Source organism: Chrysemys picta, chromosome 14 (genome assembly GCF_011386835.1).
Source record: "Chrysemys picta bellii isolate R12L10 chromosome 14, ASM1138683v2, whole genome shotgun sequence".
NCBI classification, from domain to species: Eukaryota; Metazoa; Chordata; order Testudines; family Emydidae; genus Chrysemys; species Chrysemys picta.
The window spans coordinates 42981757-42999440 of NC_088804.1; positions in this window are offsets into that span (position 1 = coordinate 42981757).

The following is a 17684-nucleotide window of genomic DNA, read 5'->3' on the forward strand; positions in this document are numbered from 1 at the left end:
TCCCCCCCGGCCGAGTCCCCTCCATCTCCCCTCCCCACAGGGGCAGCCCCTCCTGGCTCCCCTTCCCTGGGGCATGCCCAGATGCCCAGATCATGCCCCTCCATCTCCCCGGAACAACCCCCCAGGCCAAGCCAATGGTTAGAGATGGGGGGGGGGGGGGCTTGGAGTACCACAGCCCTGTATCTTTCTGCCTGTGACCCCTCGTCTCCAGAGCACGGGTGGTCCCGAAAGCCCAGGCCCTGGCACCTGGGAGCATCTTGGCCACAGCAATGCGGGGTCACAGGGGTCAGGAGTCAGGTCCCCAGAGCGAGGAAGTTGGCTGCACAACAAACACTGGTTCTGTTTATTCGCCTTCTGGGTGTAGAGCCTGACACAAGGTTGCCGACCCTCCAGGACTGGCCCAGAGTCTCCAGGAATTAAACATGAATCTTTCATTAAAGATATCAAGTGGTGAAATCTCCAGGAATACATCCAACCAAAATTGGCAGCCCTAGCCCGACAGTCACGCTCAGCTCAGGTTTTCTAGCTTCTCCTCTGCAACCATGAGGGCTAGAAACGTGCTACTTTTAACAAATGAAAGCTGAGATTGTCTCCTGGTCACAGGATTCCAGGGGCTGAAGATTTAAGTAAATCACCAAAATCACAAGAGTTACCAAGCTTGCCTGCACAGGGCTACGAGTAGGCTTGGCACTTCAGAGCCCCCGGTCTCCCAGAGTGTGCTGAGTCACTGTGACCAAACGTTTCCAGATATCAACTCTGATGTTACAAACCGCACCAGTACAAACAGAGCTGTGATCTTGAGGCTGTGCCTGGGATTTGCAGAGGTCTTGAGGGAGTAGAAACTGGAATAAGCACAGAGAAGGGCTACCAGGGGAATGGAAAACTGATCTTACCAGAAACAACTGAAACAGCTTTGCTTGTTTAGACTTGTGGCTTTCAACCTTTTTTCATTTGTGGATCCCAGAAAAATTTTGAATTATGGTGCGGTCCCCTTTGGAAATCTTAGATCACAGGTTGAAAACCAATGGTTTAGACTTTCAAAAAGAAGGCAGAGAGGGGATATGATTCCTCTCTACATCAGGGGTAAAAAACACCACGAAGGGAAGATCTATTTACACTGAAAGACAGTGTTGGCATGAGAACAAATGGGGATAAACTGCCCATGAATACGTTTAGGCTGGAAATTAGAAGATGATTTCTAACCATTGAAGGAGTGAGATTCTGAACAGCCTTCCCATAGGAGCCGGGGGAAAGAACCTAACTTGGTTTAAGACAGAGCTTGATAAGTTTATGGACAGAATCGTATCATAGGATTTCCTCTAGCTTTGTGTGCCTGTGAGTGGGAACTCTTTCAGGCTGTGATACCCTTAGCCCTTCTAACCTGAGCACTTAGCCAGGTGTTGGGATCTAGTGGATTGTTTCTGTTAGGAGAAGTTGATGAGCGAGTCGGGTATTTCTCTGATGCAATCCTCTTTAGTTACAAAGAATATACATAAAGTCCTGTTTCCCAGGTGGAACCAAACAGCAGGAGACAGTTGCTTTGCTCATAGTTCCAAGCCCCTTTTCAACCAGCACTTAGCCCTCAGGTGCGCTCTCAGCTTTTTCTCAGGGTCACGCTACCAGGCTTCTGTGCCTGTGTCCTTGGCTTTCTGCTGCTTCGCTGGGTGCGTTTCTTGCTGCTTTTCTCACTTCCTCTCCCCTCTGCCCCCATCAATGCCCTAGCCACCCTGTGTTCGCTATATCCATCCCCAGAGAACCCCCTTGGGCCACATGGCTCAGGGTCTACTGCCTGCTGGGTGGTGCCCTTGCTGTTTCAGGTATTTGGTTCCATAAAGGAGCTCAATTGCTTTTTACGCTTATCCTGCATGACAGGCATCTGTTACATCCACCAGGTTCAATGGGGTGGCGCCCATCCCATAACTGTACATTCTGCAATGCCCAACCACAACAGGAAGAGCAGAGGATGCCAGATTTTTAGTGTCCACAACCCAATTGTCACATTTGTAGCCACAATTTGGCATATGCAAAACCTCCACGTTGTCCCATGTCAATCATGCCGTTAGAGGACTGTCAGGTGCGAGTGTAGTGGCTGTTTTGAAACTATGACCCACAGCTGTCCTTGCTTCCACTGAAGGGACCCCCAAGTCTCTAGCGAGGAACTAGCTGACTCTGAACTATTTTTTGTCCTTTGGCCCTAAACTCCAGGGTAATCTCACAGCAACAACACTATCCTGTGCCTCCCAGTTCTCTTTTCTGAACTGGCTGATTGTCCCTTGTGATAAGAGGAATTGTGAGTAGAGGTAAGCCAGGGCCATTCTACATGAAGTTGTCAGAACCGTACTGAAGAACATGGGTGTAACTCCCTCGGATAACAGCAGCAAACAAAAGATTTTGCCCTGTGGCTGTTCAACTACAGAGAAATAGGTGTGACTGTTGAACCTGTGCCGAGGCTATAAAGTGCATGGCAGGGTTACCTCTGAGAACACTCACTTCCTCTACCACATTTCCCATCAGCTACATGATGCTAGAGAGGAACTAATGTCCTTCTGGGGGCAAAGAGGCTTGGGACATTTTGCTTTTCTTTTGAAGGAAGCTCAGGTTTTTAGCCCAGGGTCTTGTTGGAGGCACTATACACAGCAGTATTGTAATTAGGGTGACCAGATGTCCCGATTTTATAGGGACAGTACTGATTTTTGGGTCTTTTTCTTACATAGGCTCCTATTCCCCCCCCCCACACTCCCGATTTTTCACACTAGCTGTCTGGTCACCCTAATTGTAATTACTGAGTGGAGTCAGATGTCACAAATCTCTTCAGCATTCATCAGTTCCTATAATTATCAGCATCTTTCTTATATTGTTGCTTCAATGGAATGTTGGGATTAGGCAGAAAGATTCCAGAACCCCTTAGAGACGACTCCAAACGATGGCAGAGCTGTCATGAGCAACCTACTCTTGTCCTGCAGGCTGGTGTTCCCAGGCAGTGTCACTTCTGTTTTTGTTTCATTGGTGTAGTTCGGTTCTTATCTCAGGCTTGTTTGGGATGATCTCTATGCAGCTTTGTAATGCTGCAGTGATTGAATGGAGAATTATTTTTTTCAGTCTATATTGAGCACTTGGCCATCAAGAGATTTAAACTGAATTTTCTCTTTCTGGACGGTCTAGTCCAGTCCTGTAGATGTAACTGTTTTCATCATCAAGAGACTTGCTCTCAGGGAGCACTAGTGACATGTGGTGCAATGATGCTGTCATTAAGTGGGGCTGCAGATCTCATCTACGCATTAATGGTAAGGATGACTGCCTCCTGCCCACATTTAAAAGTAATGTTGGGAAGTGGACTACATACTAAAAATTAAGGTGGCAGTGGACTACACGGTAGCACTCCAGAGACTGCAGTCAACCACCTCTAGCTTCTCTCAGCAGGAGACCAGCATTAGTGAGCACCAGACTCTGAAATAATGGAGAGGAATCTGAAAATCAGATAGGCCTTCAACTCAGGATGCTGCCCAGGTATAGCTGGACTTCAAGAAAGCTTTGCTGATTGTGGATGGTATCGAGAGCAATAATGAGAGAGAGAAACAAAAGGAAAGAGTCCAACAGAGTCCACCTGTTACCATGGTACTTAGTCCAGCAAAATAAGGAGTATTAACAAGTTAATTAAGTGCCAGGCAGGCCTGTGAGCAAAGCCATACACCCAGGTGCAAACTTCATTCATGGGACAGCATCCCCGAAGCTCTGTGGGCACATTCACTTCGCTCACAACAGTGTCTGGGGGACTGTAGGAGTTAGCTTCCTTAGATACCAGCCACCTAGGGAACCTCCTCTGGAGGATGCAGGCCCTCAGCACCTGATATATCGATGGAAGCAACAGCTTCTCTGGTCTCTGGATTGCTGATTAGCTTAGTAAGTCTAATTCAGCATCTGTCACCTTGGTCTGCGTTTGCAAAGTCGCACTATTGCCAGAGCAAGGAATTGTCGTGTTGACTCGGATTCAGTTTGCAAGTGTGTTCTGTGCATACCAAATACATCTGGAACTACATCCCAGCACTGAACTTGGTGACCAAACAAGTTGGCTTGATGGAAGGTTCCTCCGTCGCTGGGCATGCAGAGCCTGTGACAGAAACAGCTTGAACCTTATGCTAACTGCTTAGCTAATGTCTTACAGGATACGGCTTGTGGGTTCCTTTGTGTCCGTTCTGAGTAAAAGAAAAGGCTAATGCTAGCTCCACGAGCTACACGCCACCTTTGATGGGTGATTGTTGATGATCCCCATCACAACTATTACCGTGTGGATGGTTGATTACTGGGGGCCAGTCTCAGGCTCTTGACACGGAGGGGCAGCGACATGATGGACTGATTTGGGTTGTGTAGTTATAACTGCAGCACGGGGATGCTCCACTGTCCGATATAAATATGCTGTGGGCCCATGGTTGCGTATTGGCCTGACTCATCACCTGCCTAATTCAGGTTGGAAATCAATAATAATTAAGGCGACATTTATGTCATGGAGATCATGGAAGTCCTGAATCTGTGACATTCTCTGCTTCACTCTGGAGCTGGCAGCCAGTGGGGGCCCTGGCAGGTTCCAGCGACAGGCGACAGCCTCCTCATGGGGCCCCTGCAAGGTTCCAGTGACAGGTGACAGACTCCTGAGGGGGCCCTCCTCCGGGTTCCAGTGATGGACAACAGCCTTGCGCCGGGGAAGGTGGATGCCTCACGCGAGCAGGTGGGGGTGTCCCATTTTCTTTTTGGGAAATATGATCACCCTGCAGCTCCCAGCCGCTGTGGGCAGAGGGCCTTCACAACATGCTCTGGCAAGGAGTTCCACAGGTTGACTGTGCGTTGTGTGAAGAAATACTTCCTTTTGTTTGTTTTAAACCTGCTGCCTATTAATTTCATTGGGTGACCTCTAGTCCTTGTGTTATGAGAAGTAGTAAACAACACTTCCTTATCTACTTTCGCTACACCAGTCATGATTTTATAGACCTCAATTATAACCTTTTTTGAGATGGGACGGCCACATCTGCACACAGTATTCAAGATGTGAGCGTACCATGGATTTATATAGAGGAGGGGAGCCCTGCAGCTGAGGGCTGACTGGCAGGGGAGCCGGCGGACTGCTTCTGCTGGGGGGGCAAGAAGCCTGGCAAAGGCCAGGAGCTGAGGACGGTGGCTGGCCAGACCCCTGCGTAGCAGGGTGGGCCCCACCCGGCGTGTTGGGTTGACCAGGGCCCACGGGCCTCGTTGCCTGTTAGTGGTGTTGAGACAGGCGTTGCAGCTGGGTCTGCCTAAACGTAGGGGGCTGGCAGGCCTGAAGAGTCCTTTGCTTTGTGCTTTCAGGGGATGTTGTCTACAGTGGGACCGTTACACCCGCCATCACAAGACTCACCTTTCTCAGGAGATTCTGGGGATTGAACCCTTTTCCCTTGGAGCTGTGCCAGGTACAGAAACATCTCCTGGGGGCCCCACGATCCAGACCTGCCTGCGGTGGCTCACTCACTGTGCCCCACTGTGTTCTTAAAGGGGTAGCTCCCATTTATATCACCATTATCAAAAATATATACAATAGCCAACACGTATTCCAAATTATTATGAAATATAAAATGTCGCTCGATCTGTAATACATCTAGTCCAGGCACCTCCCATTGCTAATTACATCAGCTACGTCGCAAGCTGGCAGGGGACAACCCACCTTCTTCCTGGCACACTGCCCGGGGGTCTGTGGAAGAGAGGGGAGGGCACAGGAAGAGTGGACGATGTCACTGTCTGCAGGTATGCAAGACGAACTCTAATGGCAGAACTGGGGCAAATCCCCTTCCTAGTCCTCGGATGGACGGACGCATGCGCCCCCCCCCCACCTACCTTCTGATGTACCAAGTGCTCCTTCTATTTCAAAGCCCCTGAATTTAAATCCAAATGAGGGTACAGTCCACGCCTACATCCTCACTGCCAGGGCTCAATCACACTAACCTCTCAACCAGCAGGATAAGCAACCCCACGCCAAACAGAAACAAGCACCAAGTATTAGAACAACATCTAAACAAACCACCAACATGAGTCTCTGCAAAAATCAAATCTGACCCAACCACAAGCTAGCCTGCTACAGAGCCATCACCCTAGGGGATACCCCGAGACAGTGAAATATACAGAGCTCACCAAACACAGCATCAGCTACCAGAAACTACAGGTGGAAACTAGGGTGACCAGATGTCCCAATTTTATAGGGACAGTTCTGATTTTTGGGTCTTTTTCTTATATAGGCTCCTATTACCCCCACCCTCTGTCCTGATTTTTCACACGTGCTGTCAGGTCACCCTAGATGGAAACTGGGAGACACAAAACCCAGTTCAAACACAGAGAGGAATGATTATGGAACCAACATCCAAACTATGAAGGCGCATGAGAAAAAGTTCCTCAGATTGCCAGATGTGATGCAAGACTCAGTCAAAAAGCAATGAGTAAAACCTGTGCCCCTCACCACTGGAAAGACACAATCTGTAGCCATCAGCTGCCCAGAGAGTGAAGCTAAAAGGTGCAATCAGAGGCCTCGGCCTGCCTTGTGCAACCACGTCCCGGACACCCGAAGGGAGGCACTTCGGCAACGCTTTTCTAGCCAACCAAGTTTTACGGAGTTGAGTTGTCAGACACTATAGCCAAAGGGCTGTTTTCTCTCTCAACAGGGAACTATTGGCCTTCAAAGGAACAGACAAAGATTTTTGCTGAAACTTGATACATTTGTTTGTGAGATCCCAAAAGAAGCTGTTTGCAGAGATGTGCAAGTTCCACGTCGGAATGAACTCAGTAACCCTTCCCGCCCAGCACACAGGGCTGCAGCCTCGCTGCTTTAGCTGTCACAGCTGACAGGGGCGGCTCTAGGCACCAGCAAAGCAAGCACATGCTTGGGGCAGCCCATTTGCAGGGGCGGCAGCCGGCAGAGAGCCAGCATGGGAGCTGAGAACCAACAGGGACCCTAGGAGCTGTAGTTCCTTGGTTAGCTCCCTGCCTATAGAGCCAGCCCTGGAGCAGGGAAAGAACTACATTTCCCAGCATTCCCTTGGCAGCTATCAACAGGAAAGGGAGGGGGAGGGAGGGAGGTAGCTGAGACCTCATGCTGCAGCCTGCAGTGAATGGAGAGCTGCACTGAGAAGGGCAGGGAGACCATATTTTAACATTCAAAAAATAGGACACTCCACCGGGAGGGAGGGTAGCCCCACCCTGCACCCATCCACTCCCTCCGACTGCCCCCCACAGTATCCCCAACCCATCCAACCCCCCCCTGCTCACCTCCTCCCGGGACCCCTGCCCCAACTGCCCCCCAGGATCCCACCCCCTATCTAAGCCTCCCTTCTCCTTGTCCCCAACTGCCCCCTCCTGAGACCCCCCCAACATCCCCCCTAGGACTCCACCCCCTACCTGTCCCCTGACAAACCCCTGGGACTCCCATGCCTATCCACCTGCTGCCTGTCCCCTGACTGCCCCCCCGAACCTCCGCCCCATCCAACACCCCCTGCTCCCTGTCCCTTGACTCCCCCCCAGATCTCCCTACCCCTTCTCCAACCCCCCAGCCCCCTTACCATGCCATTCAGACCAGCGTGTCTGGCTTCGCGCAGCGCCAGACACGCTGCTGCATACATGCTGCCGTGCTCCCCTGAGGAGCCACAGGCCCCTCCCCCCCCGCACCTGCCTTCCAGATTTGAACACCTCAGAATTCAGGAGTGCTCAAGCTCAGTTTGGACAGCTGTTACTTCATTTCTCCCAAATCAAATATACTGATCCACTGGAACTTGCTGTAGAAAAAGTAGAATAAAATTGAGCAAGAAATGCTTCCCAGTGGTTATTAGGACTGGAATTGCTATTTTCAACAGCCATTGCCTTTTTTTTGTTCGTTTGTTTAAAAGAAAGACAGTGATATTACATTGGTAAATTCCCCATAGAAAGAAAGAGTGGAACAAAAGAATAATAAAGGCACCTCAACTTTTCCTCATTTATGTAGGACAGTCTTATAATATGCATCCAGATATCCTCCAATCACACAAGCTGAAAATTGTTCCACTTTATTGCAGTTCTGTAACCATATGGGAACCAATCCTGTCTGTGTTCTGTGCACATCTAAAATTCCTGCTGAATGACCTGCCCTGGGAGCGAGTTACCAGTGACCCAGAGCTGTGGCGGAAGGAGGGTGCAGGTGGGGAAGGGGGAGAGCCCAGGACTGGGGCGGCAGGAGGTGTGTGTGTGGGGCAATGGTGGGGGGTAGGGGGGAGCCCAGAGCTGGGACGGCAGGGGGGTGCGGGTGGGGGGGTGAGAGCCCAGGGCTGGGGCAGCAGGGGGGTGGATGGTGGGGGAGAGCCTACGGCTAGGGTGGCAGGGGGGTGCGGCGAGGAGCCCAGGGCTGGGACGGGGGGGGGGGGGGGGGGTAGCCAAAATTTTTTTTGCTTGGGGCGGCAAAAAAGCTAGAGGCGGCCCTGTCAGCCGAGCAAGTGTCATCACTACCACCAGAAAAAGGACCATGGAGACATTTGATTCATGCCTTAATTTGCCTTTCGTGCTGACACGGAGCTCTTCTTCAGATCTGGCCAAGGCTCTCAGAGTGTCACAGCTACATACAAGGTTGATCAGATAGTTTAGCATAAGTAGTTAGCACATATGCTAAGGGACCATTCAGGCCCGGTAACACCCCTATAGTCATAGGACAAAAAGTGGGGGTTAGTGGGTTACAGATTGTTGTCATAAGCCATAAACCCAGTGTCTTTATGAAGACCATGCTTCTTAGGCCTTGTCTACACGACACAGTTTTATTCGGCACAAGGGAGGTTACCAAGGTAGTTGAAAAGCGGCTGGCGATGCCCATGGAATGATGGGATTGAGAAACCTTCATTATGTGACACTGTACCTGCCCCATGAGGCATTGCAAACCCTTCCCAAAGCACCCTGCAGCCAGTTGCACCGTGGGATAGCTACCCACAGTGCACTGCTCTCTGTGTCCTTGCAAGAGCTGGTAGTGTGGATGCGCTCCACTGACACAAGGAGCATAGTTTGGACTCACAACAGTGGTTTCATTACAGCAGTGGCTGTACATTGGCGTAACTTGCGTTTTTAAATTTAAATGTTAAATTAATGGAGATATCCCATCTCCTAGAACTGGAATGGACCTTGAAAGGTCATTGAGTCCAGCCCCCTGCCTTCACTAGCAGGACCAAGTACTGATTTTGCCCCAGATCTCTAAGTGGCCCCCTCAAGGATTGAACTCACAACCCTAGGTTTAGCAGGCCAATGCTCAAACCACTGAGCTATCTCCCCCTTGTCTACACTACAGAGTTCTGCATTGACAGAACTCTGTAGTGTAGACAAGACCTTAGTACAGGGGTTCTCAAGCTGGGGGTTGGGACCCCTCGGGGGTCACGAGGTCATTACATGGGGGGGGTGTCGCGAGCTGTCAGCCTCCACCCCCAAACCCCGCTTCACCTCCAGCATTGATAATGGTGTTAAATATAAAAAAATGTGATTTTACTTTATAAGGGGGGTCGCACTCATACGCTTGCTGTGTGAAAGGGGTCACCAGTACAAAAGTTTGAGAACCACTGCCTTAGTGTCTAGCAGTTATGAATTTAAGCTCCCAGGCTCATCTTTTGAAACTGTCATGCAGATTTCCTTTGAGGATGAAGTCGGATACAGAGTGATCGCTTTGTGAAAAGTGTTCGTCCACAGGCGACAGGGTGTTTTTGTTTTGTTATCATTTTTCAATGTGAGTTCATTCGAGAGCGTAGTTGTTATGGGGCATTTAGTGCATGAAATGAGGTTCACCACATGTTGTGATTGTGCAGGACACACGGCTCTCGAAAGGTGTGTTGTGAGGGGTGTTGATCACTGTAGCAGTGGAGCTGTGTCCGCAGATTTTGCATGCATTGTTCTGGCAGGGGCTGGTGCTATTTGTGGTGGTGTGTCTTAGTCTGTGTTACAGAAGCACAAAAGTATGTCCCTTAAAAGCCCCCGAGATGATTTTTTTACCCGTGGAGAACTCAAACACGGCAGCATGCTTCCCAGAGATCCTGGCCCACTGAGAAAACGGGCCTCTGCCATGGCCAGAGACATTTGGCCACAAGCCGGCCACGCATGCTGTTGTATTGTCTTTCCTGTGTTTGAACCAGCAGAGGAAGGGTCTTCAGTGAGATCAGCATCTGGCTGGGAGAATCTCTTGCCAGTGGCCCAGGAGCCAGAGTAGTTTTACGTCTGTAGCTTTTAGAATCATATAAATATGACAGGTTTCCACACACCTCTTTTTGCCTTATGATCTGCCCCTAGCTCTCATTTTTGGACATGGGGATTTTTGGTACCGTTGCCCATTTTGAAAAAAGTTTTATAAAATTATTTAATTTATCCTTATTGGATGCATTAGAACTAAACAAATAAATATAGCTTTCATGCCTTTTCCTAGTTTTTGGAGGAAAATATGCTTTTTATAATCATAGAATCGTAGACTGGAAGGTCAAGCGGTCATCTACTCCAGTCCCCCACACTCATGGCAGGACTAAGTATTATCTAGACCATCCCTGACAGGTGTTTGTCCAACCTGCTCTTAAAAATCCCCTATGATGGAGATTCCACAATCTCCCTAGGCAATTTATTCCAGTGTTCAACCACCCTGACAGTTAGGAAGTTTTTCCTAATGTCCAACCTAAACCTCCCTTGCTGCAATTTACGCCCATTGCTTCTTGTCCTATCCTTAGAGGTTAAGAAGAACAATTTTTCTCCCTCCTCCTTGTAACAACTTTTTATGTACTTGAAAACTGTTATCATCTCCCCTCTCAGTCTTCTCTTCTCCAGACTAAACAAACCCAATTTTTTCAATCTTCTCTCAAAGGTCATGTTTTCTAGACCTTTCATCTTTTTTTGTTGCTCTTCTCTTGACTTTCTCCAATTTGTCCACATCTTTCCTGAAATGTGGCGCTCAGAACTGGACACAAGACTCCAGTTGAGGCCTAATCAACGTGGAGTAGAGCAGAAGAATTACTTCTCATGTCTTGCTTACAACACTCCTGCTAATACATCCCAGAATATTTGCTTTTTTTGCAACAGTGTCACACTGTTGACTCATATTTAGCTTGTGATCCACTATGACCCTCAGATCCCTTTCCGCAGTACTCCTTCCTAGGCAGTCATTTCCCATTTTGTATGTGTGCAACGGATTGTTCCTTCCTAAGTGGAGTACTTTGCATTTGTCCTTATCGAATTTCAATCTATTTACTTCAGACCATTTCTCCAGTTTGTCCAGATCATTTTGAATTTTAATCCTATCCTCCAAAGCGCTTGCAACCCCTCCCAGTTTGGTATCGTCCGCAAACTTCATAAGTGTACTCTGTATGCCATTATCTAAATCATTGATGAAGATATTGAACAGAACTGGACCCAGAATCGATCCCTGTGGGACCCCACTCGTTATGCCCTTCCAGCATGACTGTGAACCATTGATAACTACTCTCTGGGTATGCATTTAGGGTAGTTCTAAATAAAGACTAGTAAACAGGTGTACAAAGTCAGAGTGACATAAGAATAAAGGAGGAGGATTAACCTGCATTAGGGTGACCAGATGCTAACTGCAAAATATCGGGACCGACGCAGGGGCAGCGCCTTTACACTCGCCCGTCTGGGTTTTCGGCGGCATTTTGGCGGTGGGTAATAAATTTTGCCGCCAAAGAAAGAAGTACCCGCCGCCAAAATGCTGCCGAAGACCGTCAGCGACTGAAGTACCCGCCGCCGAAGTCCCGCTGAGATCTGGACATGCCGGGTGAGTGTAACAATTGAAAAGGCACTCTCCCTCCCTCTCACCGCCGCCTAAGCATGGGAAAAAAAAAAAAAAAGCGCCTGAAACAAAATATCGGGACAATACTTCGGTCAGGACGCAGGACAAACTGCTCGATATCGGGACGTCTGATCACCCTAACCTGCATTCTTACCGAAAAATAATTTTAACATAGCACATTTCTAAATAAAATCATGAAATAACTTACTAAATCTTAGTAACAGTGGAATAAATAATTGTTAATACATATATCTATATCAGTGCATGTATATATATTATACATATAACATGCATTTTTAAAGGAAAAATATTCTTTTGATGTAGTTAGTGCATTTCTAAATAAAGTCATTAAATAATTGTGCAAAGTATTAATGGCAGGAATAAAGGGGAAGTATTAATACATATATAAACATATATTTTAGCAAAACTAATTGTATGCAGTTATTACACTTCTAAATATAGTTGATTAAATGGCACAAAGATCACAAAGTATTAGTGATAGAGAACCTGCATCCAGAGAGCTAGTCACATACTACAGGGGACAGACATCTTTCAGAGATTACTAAAAAGGTTTTAAAACAGCAAGAAAGGAAAAAAAGGCAGAGAGAAGAAAGAAGTATCTCAACCCACAGAGTTACTGGCCAAATGACACAAACCCCTCTGTTCTAGAAACTTGTAATAACCTCATTGGCTGAGCCAATCAGAAGGTATTCTTTAATCATGGAACCTCTTGTGGACAGATCACACAATATTACAATGGGTTGTGTTTTCCTGACTCATGCTGAGCACAGCACTTTATGGATTTATCACCAATATCTCATTGACCCAGATTTTCCTGAGTCACGCTGAACACAACATTTTATTCACTGTCACACATTAAAATGTCAATCAGAGTTAAAAATACCTGCCCAAAGGAATGCATGTAGATTTCTCCATCAACTTTTTATTAAACCTATGTAAATTTAGCAGTTAACCTTATTTGGTTTTAATTCTGTACCAGAAATCAAATTTCCTCTTTCTACACAACAACTTTATCATGTGCCTTTAAAAATGGCAGACAGAGCCCTTAATGAAAGGCATACCTAACTGTGACAGTCAGGATCCAGACACCCCGAGGGGACAAAGTGCTCCACTTAGGAAGGAAAAATCAGTTTCACACATACAGAATGGGAAGAGACTGTCTAGGAAGGAGTACAGCAGAAAGGGATCTAGGGGTTATAGTGGACCACAAGCTAAATATGAGTCAACAGTGTGATGCTGTTGCCAAAAAAGCAAATGTGCTTCTGGGATGTATTAACAGGTATGTTGTGAGCAAGACACGAGAAGTCATTCTTCCGCTCTACACTGCACTGGTTAGACCTCAACTGGAGTATTGTGTCCAGTTCTGGGCACCGCATTTCAAGAAAGACGTGGAGAAATTGGAGAGGGTCCATAGAAGAGCAACAAGAATGATTAAAGGTCTTGAGAACATTACCTATGAAGGAAGGCTGAAATAATTGGGTTTGTTTAGTTTGAAAAAGAGAAGACTGAGAGGGGACATGATAGCAGTTTTCAGGTATCTAAAAGGGTGTCATAAGGAGGAAGGAGAAAACTTGTTCACCTTAGCCTCTAAGGATAGAACAAGAAGCAATGGGTTTAAACTGCAGCAAGGGAGGTCTAGGTTGGACATTAGGAAAAAGTTCCTAACTGTCAGGGTGGTTAAACACTGGAATAAATTGCCTAGGGAGGTTGTGGAATCTCCATCTCTGGAGATATTTAAGAGTAGGTTAGATAAATGTCTATCAGGGATGGTCTAGACAGTATTTGGTCCTGCCATGAGGGCAGGGGACTGGACTCGATGACCTCTCGAGGTCCCTTCCAGTCCTAGAATCTATGAATCTATGAATTGCTCAACCCTGTGACTCAGCAAAGCCCACCAGGACATGTCTGGGCTGGCGTTTTCCAGGCACATGGGCTGAGGATATAAAATAGGGGACAGTGGCATCATGCTTGGGCCTTTCTCTTCCCCCACTGACGCTGGAAGCAATGAATGCTGGGATGACAAAGACTTGAACTGAGGAGACTGGTCCCAGGCTTAAAGGAGAAGCCTGTGTATTAAGAACTTTAACCTACCTGCAACATCCAGTGGAATGAGGAAAACTGCTTGATCCAAATACTGCCTAGTCTAATAAGGTTTAAGATTTAGACTGTACATTTACCTTTTATTTTCTTTGGTAACTATCTCTAACCTTTTGTGCCTACCACTTATAATCACTTAAAATCTATCTTTCTGTAGTTAATAAATCTGTTTTATATTTTACCTAAAACAGCGTGTTTGGGTTGAAGTGCTTGGGTAATCTCACTTCAGTTTACAAAGGCTGGTGTGTGTCCTCTCCACATCGTGGGAGGAGTGAACTGGATAACAAACTTATACTGGGGTCAGGCTTCTGACCAGGGCAAGATGGTATATTCCGGGGGTGCAAGGCTGGGGAATTGGGAGATTTGCTCGTGTCTTTCTCTGTGTGATTCATGAGTGGCTCAGGGAGCATTCATGCAATCTAGCTGCGTGTGGGGCTCAACATGCTGTTGTGCTGAGTGATAATAGCACCTGGAGGAGTTTGCTGCTTGCCACTAGCAATGCTTTGTGAGAGACTGCCCAGGTTGGAGAGTTAAGGGGCCCAGCAGTACCCCAGTTCCAGGTTGTACCCCGGGGATACCATCACAACCGCTCCTTGAGGCACTCTCTTGCTGACTTCGCTCTAGCCCAATGGTTCCCCTTTCAGCACAACTTATCTCCCTTTTAGCCAGTGCCATGTCCGCCTCATTTGTGAACTAATCCTTATATTCTCTAGCTTTATTAATAATGTCCATCTGGCAATGTAACAAAGATTTTACTGACATCCAGACAGATTAGCGCCTCTGTACTGCCCCTCTCTAGCGCAGAGTCCAAGGTCAGACGGGACCCTTGTGATCTAGTGCCTGACCTCCTGTCTAACACAGGCCATGGCATATCCCTGTAACGGGGGGCTTGTCCCATGGGCTGGAGAGCCTAAAACAGCCCTGATTACAGGATGGGCCACACCTGGGTTGAATCAGCGAATCCCAGAATAAGCAGAGCATGAAGTTGCAGTAAAAGGGTGAGCTCAGGAGACTGCAGCTAGGCTTGGAGATGCCGTAGGGGCCAGAAGGCTCCTGTAGGGCCCCAAGCCAGCAGGGGAGACGCTGAAGATTCAGGAAAGAGTGGGGAAAGCGCTCCAGGCAGGGAGACCTGAGCGAGAGCCTGTAAAGCCAGCTGGGCTGCAGACGGGGTGAGTTTATGTTTTGCATTACGTTGGAGTCATTAGCAGAGACCCTGAACGGAGCTTGAGGGCTAGCAGGCCAGTATGGACCCGTGGACTCCATAACTGGGAGCCCTTGTGGGGTCTGAACCACCTTTAACCTGTGATTTCTCAAAGGGCCCGGAAGGGGGGGGGGGAGCGAGGCAGGGCAGTGTTGCAGCACCCCGCCCATGAGGGGTGCTCAGGAGGCAGTCAGCTGCGATGGTGCTCTGTTCCCCAAAGCACCTCCTAGAGCAGAGCTCTTAGGAAACCATCCAATTGTGATGTAAAAGTGGTCAGTGATGGAGAGTCCACCATGACCCATGGGAAATTGTTCCAATGGCTCACCTCTAAAAAGGTATGCCTGATTTCCAGTCTGAATTTATCTAGCTTCAACTTTCAGCCGTTGGATGGCGTTAGCTCTTTCTCTGGTGGATGGAAGAGTCCTCCATTATCCAATTTCTGTTCCCCATATAGGTCCTTAATCACCCTTAACCTTCCTTTTGTTAAGCTAAATGGATAGACTCAAGAAGCTAAGTTTCCAGAAGGCAGGTTTACTAATCCTTTCACCACTGATGTGGCTCTTCTCTGAACCCTGTCCAATTTATTGACCTCTTGCTTGCCTTGGGGGCACCAGCTCTGGACCCAAGATTCCAGCAGCAGTTGCACCAGTGCCAAATACAGGGTAAAACCACCTCTCTCCACTACTTGAGATTCCAGTATGTGTGCGGGATCATATTAGCCCTTTTGGCCACAGCGTTACCCTGGGAGCTCATGTTCAGCTGATTAATTTGTCAGAGTCACTGCTTCCCAGAGTAGAGTCCTCCAGGGTGTAAGTGCAACCTATGTTCTTTGTACATGTAGAGATTTACATCTAGCTCCAGTAAAACACAGCTTGTTCGCTTGCACCAGCTGGTCCTGCTGAGCTGACTGTGGCACTGGGTGCTCAGATGTTCCAGCTCCTGGTTGGCATTAAGGTGACCTTTCTGCTCCCTGGAGACCTGCTTTGTTCTCTGTGCTGATTTTCAGTGGGTTTCCTTGAGCTGTTTGTCTGATAAAGCACCTTTGTGCTGCTTGTGTGTATTTTTAAGCAGCACTTAAGGGGAGACCCTGTGAACACTCCCCCTACATTGTGCTGTGAGGACGGAGAGAGCAGCTGGAACCCAATATACATTGACTTTATTACATTCCTCTCCTGTCTGTGCCTTCCCAGCAGGCATCAGGCCCATTTAATCTAACGCTCATTAGGATTTAAAATACGGCCATGGCACCCAGAGCCTCTGGCTGAGATTTCAATGCATCTTAAATCAGTTCACTCTTCAATTTGGTACTTATTGGCTTCCTTCTCCCCATTAGAAGCAACAGAGCTGTGAGCACCACGCATCTCATTGGGTTTTATGCCAAACTTGTTAGAGTTCATTAGAGGCAATTTCATTAACAAGCTTCATCTGAAGTCACCAAGGCAAACTGCAGCACAACAGACCTTTAATTGGATTCTACCCCACCTCTTGCAGAACCATGGGGGAGGGGGAATATTCCCCAGCTACAGGAAGGCTTATCCAGTCATCCCTACACCACAGATTAGTTGTGCTTGTGATGCTGGCTTGCAGGTCTCCTTTAGAGGAAGAGACACCTCAAAGCAGCTAGCTCACAGAAAAAGGACACAGTTCAGCAAAGATGCTGAGCAGACAACCTCTTGAGGGTTCAGACACAGTGTCTGATGAAGTGGGTATTCACCCATGAAAGCTTATGCTCCAAGACATGTGTTAGTCTTTAAGATGCCACAGGACTCTTTGTTGCTTTTTACAAATGAAAGCTAGCGACAGACTCATCATCATAGGCATTGCAAGATGTATGGATGGATGGTGTGTAAGTAGTTGTGTAGCCACTAAAAATGTTTTAAACAATGTAACCAGGCACAGTTGACACACAGGTGTTTCTGCCAGACCAACCATTTCTACTCACTTGCCCCTGCTTAACTGAAGCACTGAGAGTCATAAAAACAATGGTAGCTATATTTGCATTTCAAGTCACCCTGAGAAGATGCCAAAGGCTAATTGTCTCTGGGCTGCAAAGACCATGAACTTGGGGCATCAGAGGAAGGCACAAGGAGTAACTGGGCAGTGTGATTATGTTAATGAAAATGGGAACTCAAGCAGGGTTTGGCTGAAAGCACTGCAGACAGTTGGGTCAGAGAGATTCCTTTCAACAAGGGCTTAGCCTGTTAAGTTTAGACTAGAAGCATGTTATACCTTTGTGTTGTATCTGTAACCTGTTCTTATTGCCCTTCCTCACTATGTCGTACACCTTAACCATTGTTAATAAACTTAGATTTGTTTTCAGTAAGTTAGAGGGCTGTGTTCCATTCAGCTTGTAGGCGCATCCCCCCTCGAGGACAGCTGCCCAGGTCAATACCTTGAGTGTCTAGAGACGGGCTGGGAACCATAGGGGGATGTTTCTGAGGAGGCAGGGACTGGGGTACACAGTGTTAACCTGCAGGGCAAAGTAGGGGCTATGCTAGAAGTAGCCTGAGAAGAACAGTTGGGTGGTTAACAGACTGGGCTGCGGGGGCTGATACCCAGATTAGCACCAGC